We start from the raw sequence: 12,681 nt of genomic DNA, 5'->3' as shown, positions 1-12,681 counted from the left end.
TGGAGTTTCCGCTGTGGTGCAATGGGATTGGCAGCATCTAGGGAGCGCGGGACACAAGTTCAGTCACCAGCCTGGCACAGAGGGTTAAGGATCCGGTTCTGATCCCTGGCCTGGGAACTCCATATGCCAAAGGGTGGCCAAAAAAGAAAAAAAAAAAAAAAAAAAAAGAAGCAGTCATCATCTGTAACACAATGAAGTTGAGTGCTGTGGAGAATATGGAGTGATATAAGATGTGCTTCCTGCCCTCAGAAAGCTTACAGTCTTAATGGGAATAATAAACATAACAATAATATATTTATCAAATATATATTTATATTTATTTATTTATAAGTATTTTTAAATAATAAAAAATAATCAACAATACTAAGATTCAAGTGTTAAATGAGTGGTACTTACATTAAGTACTTTGGGAATCCTGGGGAATAACACTATCCATGAGTTCAAGGGAGGTCATTTCAGTCAAAAGGAGAGGTCTAAGCAAAGATTAGAGGGCAAGAATGTACAAAATGTGTTGCAGTGGGTTAGGTGGTGCTAGTCCAAGGTGAAGCTAAGAGGATGTAGCTGTCGTGTCCATCTCTCCAAGTGTTCCAGGAAGCCAGACTCCCAAATTCCATCTTTGTACTGCTCCAGAATCCTAGGGGATATGGAGGCTAATCTCAGATTCTCTGGTATAGTGGTAGAGTGGCCTCAGGAGCATCCTGTATACTTAGCTGGGTCCAGCAGGTACAAGCCATGTCATATAGGCCATGTAGATATTTTACTTGAGAGGAGGAGGTGGAATATACTGGGTTACAAGGTTACAGAAATAGCATTCACTCACCATTTATCTGTTTTATGCCAACATGTGCTAGGTAAACAGATTGGAAGTGTGTGTGTATGTGTGTATGACAGAGACAGAGTTTTGCTTAGTTGCTTTACCTCACTTGATGTAATACCTTTTCTGTTGATCAGATTTTGAACAAATCTAATGTCACATTCAAGATTTTTTTCCTAGAGGTTCTAATAGGCTATAGTGCCCGTACTGTGTCTTCGTGCACTCCCATTGCTTAGACACCATTGCCTTCAAAGGAAAAGTTTCTAAACTTTGGTTTGGGGCCATGTTATCTCCATCATTCCTGCTCTGTCAAGAGTCTGCCCTGGGACATCATACAGATCTGTTTTGTTTCCGAATGGTAGATGTGTTCTGATTTCTTTCTTTTCTTTTTTTTTTGGGGTGGTGGTGGTGGTGGGGAGCTGCACCCAAGGCATATAGAGGTTCCCAGGCCAGGGGTCGAAGAGGAGATATAGCTTCTGGCCTACACCACAGCCATAGCAACACCAGATTTAAGCCTTGTCTGTGACCTATACCACAGCTCACGGCAATGCGGGATCCTTAACCCACTGAGCAAGGCCAGAGATTGAACCTGCGTCCTCATGGTTACTAGTCAGATTCATTTCCGCTGAGCCACAATGGGAACTCCAGAAGTGTTCTGATTTCTTGTAGAAAAATGCCTTCTATGAGCACATTACTGCTTTTTTCTTGTGGATGCGCCCACTGATCTTTACTAAGGACTATGTATGTCCAGATATGACCTTCTAGTGAAAGGAAGAGGACATGCTGCCTACTCTTTGGGAACACAAGTGTAGAGAGCTAGGGGTGGTTCTGCCTTGCTCCTCAAAGTGTGGACCTTGGTATTGCCTAGAACTTGTTAGAAATGTGTATCTTCAGAACCTAAGTCAAATGTACTGAATCAAAATCTGCATTTTAAAGAGATCATCAGATATGTGTGCACATGAAAGTAGTAAAATTAGGCAAGCAGATTCAGATTTAAGAGGTTTGGGTTGGAGCTTAGACACTACTGGGCTGAGGACTACACTTTTAGTAACAAGATTCTAGAGTACATGATAACTTGTACCTTAAATTATGCAACTTTGAATTGATTACTGCTTTTCCTAAGGCCCAGATAACTGTGTATTTGCTGTAAAATGTAGATTATTCCCTAATCGACATTTATGTTACTTGTCGGTCTGGCTGACCCAAGAAGGAAGCTGTGTTAGATGCTGACATATCCATTTACTTATCTGCCATCTCTGGTAAACTTAGATGACTTGTGGTCTAGTGAAACAAGCTTTATATTATGTGATTTTACATAGCCTCAGTTGGAAGTTCCCATCATAGCTCAGCAGTAACGAACCCTACGAGTAACCATGAGGACCTGGGTTTGATCCCTAGCCTCCATCAGTGGGTTAAGGATCCAGCATTGCTGTGAGCTTGGTGTAGGTTGCAGATGTGGCTTGGATCCTGTGTTGCTATGTTTGTGGCATAGGGGCGTCAGCTGCAGCTCCACTTTGACCCCTAGCCTGGGAACTTCCACATGCCGTGGGTATGGCCCTAAAAAGCAAAAAATAAAAAAATTAAAAAATAGCCTCAGTTTTCTTATCTTTCAAGAGGGAGTGATAATCCCCACTTACCAACACACAGGAATATTGTTGGACCAAAATAAAGTATTAGGCTTGAAAGGACTTTGAAAAAATCACAAAGATTAAATAAATATCAGTTGGTATTATTACTACTACATTCTCTGATGTTTATTTACCAAGGAAGAAATCTCTTTACAGATTTCTGTATGTTGCCAGTGAAAGTAGCTTTTGCTCTTAATTCTTTAATAATAATATTTTTCTTCTAAAATACTGTAATTTATTAATTAAAAAATAGGTAGCATATGCACATGGCAGAAAAATAGTCCAAAAGGATGTACAGTGAAAATTACATCTCTTTTCTATCTCCAGCTACCTCTTTCCCCTATTCTGAGACATTGTTACCAATTTTTTGTGTATATTCCTTGATATTCTATGTAGATCTAAGCATGTAGCTATATATTTCCCTTTTTTTTTTTTTTTTTTTGTCTTTTCTAGGGCCGCACCCACGGCACATGGAAGTTCCCAGGCTAGGGGTCTAATCGGAGCTGTAGCCGCCAGCCTATGCCACAGCCACAGCAACTCGGGATTCGAGCCACACCTGCGACCTACACCACAGCTCAGGCAACACTAGATCCTTGACTCACTGAGCAAGGCCAGGGATTGAACCCGAAACCTCATGGTTCCTAGCCGGATTCGTTAACCACTGAGCCACTACCTGTATAGTTCTTCTTTTTTAAAAAAATGGTAGCACACATATGTTATTCTGCATCTTGTTTTAACATGTATTTACTCAGTTAATACATCTTGGAGATATTTCCATATCCATCTATATGATTACCTCACTTTTTTATGATCATATAGTAAAATTCTGTGTGAATGTTATTTGCTACTATGAATTTTTAAACTATGTCTTTATATTTACAGTGAATTTCTTGTAGGCAGCATATATGCAATTGGCTCTTGTTTATTTTCCTCATCAGAACATCTTTACCTTTAATTTGGGCTATTTAGACCATTTACATTTAGAGTAATTACTAATATAATTATGACAGTCATTTTGCTGTTTTTTTGTAATTGACCCATCTGTTCCATTTTTGTATTTTTTCTACCTTTATTTGGATTGTTTTTTATTCCATTTTATTTTTTTGTAGGTTTATTAGCTACAGCTCTTTGTAACTAGTTGCTTTAGGGTATACAGTATACATTTCTAACTTATCACAATCTTTCTTTAAGGGATAATATACTACTTCTCACATAAAATAAGATACGCTAAAATATTTCTCTCTCTCCTTTCTGCCTTTATACTATCAAGTCATACATTTTGTTTACCTGTGTTATGAACTCCATAGTACATTGTCAATAATTTTGTTTAAACAGTAAATTATCTTTTAAGGAATTTAAATAATAAAAAAATCTTATGTACTTACCTATGTAGTTACCAGTTCTAATGCTCTTCACTTCCTTTTGTAAATCTGTATTTACAGATGGTGTCATTTTCCTTCTATTAGTATATTCTTTAACTTTATTTCAGCTATCATATTTTGGGCCCTGCAAAGATGGAGACTGTTTGATTTATATCTGACAAATCGTATACTGTCAAGTCTGGTGTCAGCAGATGATCCATATTGGTTTGGAATTTGCTCTATGGACTCAGTAGAGCAAATTATAATTTAATATTTGTTTCCTAAACTAAAGGCAGTGAGTGCCTTTGACAGGCATGGTGATAATATGCTATGGCTTCTAGAACATGTCCAAGAGTCTTTCCGTTACATCCTAAAGATAAACTAAATAAAAAATTGATAATTTACTCTGAAACATTTTGGAGCATTTCCAGTTATAGGTCTTAGCTATCCAGTGTCCTTATTGCTGGAACAGGAGTTTGACTTTGTATTTTCTTTTCTAGGCTCTGAAGCTAGGGGTTGTCATCACTGTACACTGGCTCTAATTAGTCAGTGATTCTTATATATAAGAATTCTTGCCTTCCAGCAAAAATAACTTCTTTAGAATCCTGAGCAGTTGTGGGAATGAAGGGAAACAGTCTGTTTATACCTTTATTCTATTTGCTTTTACCTGTTTGGCCCCATTTTTTTCTCACTTCTTCCTTAAAGTAACATTAAATTTGATGTGTCTTTTATTTGTGAAAGTTCATTAGGTCAATAATATGTGATTTTTTTTTTTTTTTGCCATGTTCATTCATTCGTTCAACATACATATACTGAAAAATATGCCAAGAATTTGGCTAGGCACTGGAAATAACCAATAAGAACTGGACATTGTACTTTTCCATGAAAAACAGTTCTTGAGAGTGACAGATACATAGAGGTAATTACTTAACAGTGTAGTAAATACTGTAATAAACATTTTTTGGTTTTTGTATTTTTGGACACGCCTGTGTCACGTGGAAGTTCACTGTGCCACAGCAGTGACAATGCTGGATTCTTAACAAGAATCCACCAGGGAACTCCTATAACAAACATTAAAAAATTTTTTTTGAAAATTTTTTGCTTTTTAGGGCCACAGGTGTGGCATATGGAGGTTCCCAGACCAGGGGTTGAATCGGAGATCCAACTGCTGGCCTATGCCACAGCCACACCAAGGTGGGATCTGAGGCACGTCTGCAACCTACACCACAGCTCACGGCAATGCTGGATCCTTAACCCAGTGAGCAAGGCCTCATGGATACTAGTCAGGTTCATTTCCGACGAGCCACAATGGGAACTCCCATAATAAACATTTTAATCAAGCATTTGAAAAAACTTGAAGAGGGAGGTGGGCCTTTTTTTTTGTCGGGGGTGGATAGGGGAGTTGTCAAAAATCTAGTCCACAACATGATTGCTCTTTTTAGGATTGAATGGGGTTGAAACCTGTAGTTCTGCTTTCAAAAACTGGGAAGAAAATTTCTTCTTGACTTAAAGGTGGTACTTCACATACATGGATTTAACTACACAGCTTGGTGGGTTTCCAAAAACATCAGTGACTTTTCAAAGCACCGCATGAATCATTCAGTAATCCTAACTTGGCACTCCCTCCAGGTTTCATTCTAGATACCATTTAGTCATATGAAATACGTATATGAATCATTTGCTTAAGGCTGGCTACTTAGCATAACAACTTGATTTACAGTCATTATGAGGGAGCTGGGTTCAGTGAAAACCTCTTCTCTCTGCAAGAAAGGCAGAGTGGATGGTTTCTCATTTTTCAAGTATGAAACAGGAATATGAGCTATTTATAGACTTACTTCCCGCCATAGACTGAGCACAATAGGAGCCTGAAATCAAATGGTGACCGGATGTGCCCAGGCATCCTCAGTTTGTATTTAGAAGTTGGAAAAGGCAGAGCCACTAGGAAGTTGGTCTCAGAGCAGAAACGGTTGGACTCACTCATAAGATGATCATCTGTATACAAATAGCCCCTCCTATCTGGTCCCCAGGAGCGAAGAGGTAAACAGAGGCATGTGCTCCAAATTGTTTTTCTTGCTTCTCTTCCTCAAAGTGGGAGATTATTCCTTTGTTAGTAGTTTCATTTCCCAGCTCTTGTCTCTGTAGTTAGGCAGTGAGAGAAAGTACAAATGCTTTCTGGGGATATGTGCCCAGTTGTTGTAGGAGGAAGAGTTAATGTGACTTCCATGCAATTGGTGGAGGTAGTGGTTCTTCTCAGATGAGAGCTGACAGGAAGTGGAAACCCTTAATTACTTTTTTCCCCGCTTTACTATTCCTCCCCTATTAAACTAACCCCATCTTATTTGTGGTGGTGTTATGGTTTAAAGCACAAACATGTAGTGGTTTCTGGCTGGTACTGCTTTTCCTTTTCTCCCATGTTAGAGATTTTGAGAAAATAGAAGCAACTTCCTCCTTCAGTAAGCATCTGACAACATTCCTGTGCAGTTGAGAGATTTGATTTCAGGGTTTGGAAAAACTGTGCTTTTTTTTCCTCTGTCTTTTTAGGGTCGCACCCATGGCAAATGGAAATTCCTAGGCTAGGGGTTGAGTTGGGAGCTGCAGCTTCCAGCCTAGGTCACAGACACAGCCACACCAGATCCAAGCCAAGTCTGCTACCTACATCACAGTTCATGGCAACGCTGGATCCCTGGCCCACTGAGTGAAGCCAGGGATCAAACCCACATCCTCATGGATACTAGTCAGATTCGTTACTGCTGAGCTACAATGGGAACTCCTGTAGTTGTGCTTAATTTTGGAGAATGTTCTTGTGACCGACTCCCTTAAGTGGCAAGTAAGAAAAGCAAATACCACTTGTTGAGAACCTTCTCTGTTCCAGGTACTGAACTGAGTTCCTCAGTCATGTTATTCACTCTTGACAGCAGCCCTGTAGTTATCATCATTTCTATTATACAGACTTGAAAACTGAGGTTCAAAGAGGCTGGGTAACTTGTCCAGGGCCACACTACAAAGAGGTGGAGCCCTGAGTGAAACCTATATCTGCTGCCTCCAAAGCCCTTGCTCTTTCCATTACACCTGCTGTGTGTGTTAACTCCTCCTGACTGTGTGTCTGCCCCTGATAGTTGAAATAGGATGTGAAGATGTGAATTAGCTGGCAATTAGAAAAATCTGGAGTGTTAAACTTTACATTTCCTATAGAAAAGGACCCAAGAATCATAACAAGGAACACGAGGTTTTAAAGCCTCCCTGTTGATGCCTCTCTCTCTCTAAGGAGAACACCAACCGTTTTAAATTTGAATCTGACGCAAGTGCTTGTGTACAGGTGCAGTCAAGGTGTTTACTTCTGAATAGCCCTAATCGACCCAACCACTTTCTTAGATCCAATAGCTCATACTTCATTGCAAATTCTGCCACAGGGGTGAGGTTTTGAAGTGGACTTTAAAAGTGATGAAATGTGTTCAGACGTGCCTATGGAGGAGCCTGGGGTCTATGTACTAACCCTGCTAGCCAGTGTGCTCCTTTCCTTCTTGGCATAACTCAGTATTGCCTGGTACCTCTTTTCTGAGTAGGTCCTTTCTCATCTGTACGTTGGGGTGTTCAGTTTCATATTGTAGAAGGAAAGAGTGAATGTAGGAGCTCTAGATTGAATCCAAAGAACCTTTTTTTTTTTTTTTTGTCTTTTTAGGATTGAACCCGTGGCATGTGGAGGTTCCCAGGCTAGGGGTCTAATTGGAGCCTTAGCCTCCGGCCTACACCACAGCCATAGCAACGCCAGATCCGAGCCGTGTCTGCGACCTACACCACAGCTCACGGCAATGCCGGATCCTTAACCCACTGAGCAAGGCCAGGGATTGAACCCGCAACCTCGTGGTTCCTAGTCAGATTCGTTTCCACTGTGCCACGATGGGAACTCCCCCAGAAGAATCTTCATATATGTTTTTGAATCATATGAAATCCTACATTTTTTTCTAGTTTTGTCCTAAATTCCACCAACTTTAATTTCAAAGTGTTTATTTTTCAGCGAAGATGAACCTCATCTGCTCAGTGTCTTCTATGTGGAATGAATCTCTTAGGTGTTCCTCAGCTCTGTTAGGGTTTTTAGAGCCTTATTAACTATGCTTCATTGAAAATCAGTCCCAGGTTCCTGAGTGGCTATCCATGTTTGTGTCAGAGCATCTCTTAGTTATCACTGGCAAGTAATTGTTGAGCCGAATGCTCATCACTGTCAGGTCTCTCTTCCATCATCTTATTTTTTGGTCTTTTGTGGCACTTTATTAAGGTGGCTGTGACAACTCCAAGAAACACCTTTGTTCCAGGGCTGTTGGCTAAGGCTGGAGCCATGCCTTGTTATTTGGTTGGGTCGACTTGATGTAAGGGGCTGAGGCACAAGGAGTGCTAGGAGACGAGCATGGTTAGAGGTCTTCTAGTTTTAACAGACAGCTGTCTCTGCAAACTACACAGTCTTCAGGGCTTGAGGAGGGAAGTATGGCTCGAAGGAGGAAGGCCCCTGCTGGGGGATGCATGATGCAGATGCTGTTCAGATCAACACAAAACTGATCTCTTTAACTAGACCTTGAATTGCTGAGAATGACATGGGCTGGTGGAGCCCCACTATGAAGTTGGAACTGTCTTGGGGGGGCCCAGCTCATCTGCTTCTCCCACATTAAGATTAGTCTCTTGAGACCCATTCAGACTAAACAATATTAGAAACAGGAAATTGGCTCCTAGCAGCATGGTTGCAGGAAAACTTTTTCCACTTAGGCAGGAATGAGAGTTAAAAACAGAAACTCCAATCTCTAGGCTTGTTTTCTTCTTATATAAAATTGGTATTAGCAATTCCAACAACTTGAAGTAGCTATGCCCCACAGACTGCCTCTCAGAGTGCTTGCTGCCCTGGCCCCATTAGAGAAGGTGGTAAAGAGCCTGGTCAACACATTAAAAAAAATGTGGAGACAGCACTACATGGAGGATACTGAGCTGATGTTCATCTTGGCTGAAGATCACATATGTGGAATTAATGCAAGCAGCCCACAGAGACGACCTAGACAACATTCATTGTTGAATTTTATTCAGCATACATTTATTGTGTGTGTTCTGGATGGGGTGCAAAGATTATTTTTTCTCTTACTCAATCAGTGGTAATTGAGTGTGTACTGTGTGTCGTGTGTGGGTGCCTTAGATCTGTGGTGTTCTTTTATCCCTTTAGTACCATAGGGGCCTGCTCAGGTTTCCTTCTGATAGTCAACCCAGGGCATTGCCAAATCTAGGGGTTCAACTCCTGGGACTTTTGTTTTTTAATGTAATTTGTTGGTGGGGGTGGACAGGGGACCTTTTTGGAAGAAGGGAGTGCGGACATGAGGACAAAGAGGAAGCTGAAAGCTATTGAGGAAATGTTCTTCTTCTTTGCCTGCTGTGATGTCACTCTGCCTAAATAGGCCAGTGTTGAGGAAGGCCTCTGAAGCCCTCACTGTCACCCCAGCCTCTGTTCACAACCCCTCCTTTGTGTCATGAACAAGCTTCTGCAGTAGAAGAACCCGGGTGGTGTAAAGATTCTTTAGCAGATGCGTATCATTATGTTTTGCTGGTAAGGAAACAGAACTACTCTTTTGGAAACTTTTTTTTTTTTTTTTTTTCTTTTCAGGGCCACACCCACAGCATGTGGAAGTTCCCAGGCTGGGGGTCAAACCAGAGCCACAGCAGTGTAGACCCCGAGCTGCATCTGTGACCTACATCACAGCTCACGGCAATGCTAGATTCCTGACCCACTGAGCGAGGCCAGGGATCAAACTTGCATCCTCATGGATGCTAGTCAGATTTGTTTCTGCTGTTTAAGGGGAACTCTTGAAAAACTGTTTAAATTAAAATATACATATGAAAAATTGCACATATTATAAGTGAATAGCTTGGAGTTCCTGTTGTGGCTCAGCAATAATGAACCCTACTAATATCCATGAGGATGTAGGTTTGATTCCTAGCTTCACTTAGTGGGTTAAGGATCCAGCATTGCCATGAGTTGCAGTGTAGGTCACAGACATGGCTCCAATCTGATGTGGCTGTGGCTGTGGTGTAGGCCAGTAGCTGCAGCTCTGATTCTGCCCCCTAGCCTGGGAACTTCCATATGCCACAGGTGTGGCTCTAAAAAACAAAAAATAGAAAATTAAAAAAGTGAACGGCTCAAATTTTCTTTTTTTAAAAAATTTATTTATTTTTTTTTGTCTTTTTATGCTTTTTGGGCTGCATCCAGGGCCTATGGAGGTTCCTAGGCTAGGGATCGAATTGGAGCTGTTGCTGCCGGCCTATGCCAGAGCCACAGCAATGCCAGGTCCGAGCTGTGTCTGCAGCCTACACCATAGCTAACGGCATCTCAGGATCCTCAACCCACTGAACAAGGGGAATCGAACCTGCAACCTCATGGTTCCTAGTCAGATTCGTTTCTGCTGCACCATGATGGGAACTCCTCAAATTTTCTATGCACCTGAACTTTTACAAGCTGAGCATACTCACATAACCAGCATTCAGATCATGAAATAGAGTGTTGCCAGCACCTCAGAAGTCCCACTTGTGCTTTATTAAAATATATTTTAAAGTTCTTACCTGGGGCTTTTTTCCAGTGAATGCTCTGAGGTCTTGAGAGGCAAAGTAATGTTGCTACCTAATAGCTGAATTTAAGAGAGGGTAGGCAGGCCAGACACAGCACTGCCAGACTTTGTTTTCAACCTTCCCTTCTTTTTCTGACTTGCAGCTGTCAGTGTCCTATTAACTTTTTCTAACACCCAGCCCTGGGCTGGTTTCTAGCTATAGAAATGCATTTCAGTTTGTTCTTTCTTTGTGTTAAATTTATAAAATACACTGAAAGTGAAAAAGGACATTTCTTTAACAGATCGATATGTCATGGAGAACACTTCAAAATAGAGTAGATCAGTGCGGTTTCAGTATGTGTACTCTTTGGTACCATTCAAGTTGCCCTATTTATTAGTTGTATGTAGGATTGTATCACAACCCAGCTTTATGAGTTATTACCCACATGCAGAGAAAACTACCCTGGCAAGCTTCTCGGGAGCTGTATGCCTGCGCTTTGGCATAGCTCCATTCTTGATCATATGACCCACATAGGAATGGAAGGTATATATATAAAGGGAACCAATAAGAAGAAAGGTCATAGAATTAGAATTTTGTAAACTGGAAAGCGTTTTTTGTTTTGTTTTTTTTTCTTTTCTTTTCAATAAACCATTGTTCAGTGTTGTTTTTAGTCAAGATTATGGACTGTAGTGCCACCCTGCTTAGGTTTGATCCCCGCCTCTGACATTTACTAACTGTATGAGTCTTGGCAACTTTCTGGACCTCCCTCTGATTTAATTCCCTCATCTGTAAAATGGAGATGATAATAATATTTACTTCATGGGTTATTGTGAGGAGTAAATTATTATTACCTTTTTCTTTTTTTAGTGCCACACTTGTGGCATATGGAAGTTCCCAGGCTAGGGGTTGAATCGGAACTACAGCTGCCAGCCTATACCACAACCACAGCAACGTGAGATCCAAGCCATGTCTGTGACCGATACCACAGCTCAAGGCAACTCTGGATCCCCAATGTACTGAGGCCATGGATCGAACCTGCATCCTCATGGATTCTAGTCGGATTGTTTCCTCTGCACCATTATTAATACGTGAAAAGTGCTTTGGAAATTACCAGGTACATTTCCGTAGCGAATAAGTTGTTACTTTAACATCTATCATGGCACTAGACTGGAAACTCTGAATCACTTTCTCTCTTCCTTTCTTTCTTTCCTAAATGCAAATTAGTATGGGATTGTGATGGGATATAGAGTTTCCTCTACAGGAATTTTCTTTACAGCCAGCTTTGCTTGCACATGTTTATTTCACAAGATGAAGACATCCATGGCATGGGAGAGAAAAATACCACAATTTTTTTTCTTTTTTGGGCCGCACCTGCAGCATATGGAAATTCCCAGGCTAGAGGCTGAGTCAGATCTGCAGCTGCTGGCCTACACCACCGACAAGCCAGATCCAAGCCATGTCTGTGACCTACACCACAGCTCACCGCAGCACCGGATCGTCTAACCCACTGAGTGGGGCCAAGGATGGAACCCACATCCTCATGGATACTAGTCGGTTTTGTTACTGCTGAGCTGCAGTGGGAACTCCCACAATGAGTTTTTTTTTTAAAGCTTAGTCTTTGTCTCCTAGAGATCCCCTCTGTGGTGAGGTAGAACTACTGAAAGCTTCTATCAGTTTCATCCTATGCAGGTGGCTGATGTTTTCCTTCTCAAAATAAGGTCTCCAAATTAACAGCGTTAAGACTACCTGGGAAGTTGTTAGAAATGCAGATTCATGGCTCTACCCCATACCTATTGAATCAAAAATTCTGGGGGTAAGGCCCATCAAACTTTTTTCAACAGTCCTCCAGGTGATTATGATGTATGCTAAACTCTAAGAACCGCTGCTTCCTGTTTGTTTCTATTTGTAGACAGGTGGGAGCATAGTCAAATTACATATTGGGGGAGGGATTAGAAGTTGAGAAACACCTGTCTTAAATGAGCTAACTTTGCAGTGTAGTGTTCTCGTTTCAAAGTGCTTTCATGTGTATTGTCATCATTGCATGTATTTGCCACAAAATTGTTGTGGTATGTACCATTATTTCTACATTTTAGAAGGGTTGATAAAGACTGCTGTGATCCAATAAGTTGTAGAGCTGGAACTTTGGAGTGTTCTTTGTCCAAATCCTGGCCCCTGTCTGTTGTAGCACTGCGTAGCCTTTCCATCCTGGAGCTATGGCTGGGCTGTTTCCAGTCTGGCTTCCTTAGTAACAGGCCTTGAGATAAAGAATTATGGGAAAGTCATTTATCTGGACGTATTGCTGGGA

General features: G+C 41.2%; 1 protein-coding gene and 1 long non-coding RNA gene across 17 annotated transcripts in view; both read left to right on the top strand.

The window, feature by feature from the left end:
• The window catches only part of STARD9 (StAR related lipid transfer domain containing 9), a 151,585-nt gene that overhangs the window by 25,009 nt on the left and 113,895 nt on the right, over positions 1-12,681 (top strand). The window lies entirely within an intron of this gene.
• The window catches only part of LOC146406392 (uncharacterized), a 28,637-nt gene continuing 16,216 nt past the window's right edge, over positions 261-12,681 (top strand). Inside the window, exon 1 of the long non-coding RNA XR_014814495.1 lies at positions 261-516. This is a non-coding gene — a long non-coding RNA (uncharacterized LOC146406392). The remainder of the gene's footprint in view (positions 517-12,681) is intronic.

Source organism: Sus scrofa, chromosome 1, assembly GCF_054392235.1.
Source record: "Sus scrofa isolate SSC_HxYL_T2T_F1_AM1 chromosome 1, Sscrofa_HxYL_maternal_Yorkshire_Landrace_v2.0, whole genome shotgun sequence".
NCBI lineage: Eukaryota > Metazoa > Chordata > Mammalia > Artiodactyla > Suidae > Sus > Sus scrofa.
The sequence above is the reverse complement of the archived record's forward strand: the minus strand, read 5'-3'. Positions and strand labels throughout refer to the sequence as shown.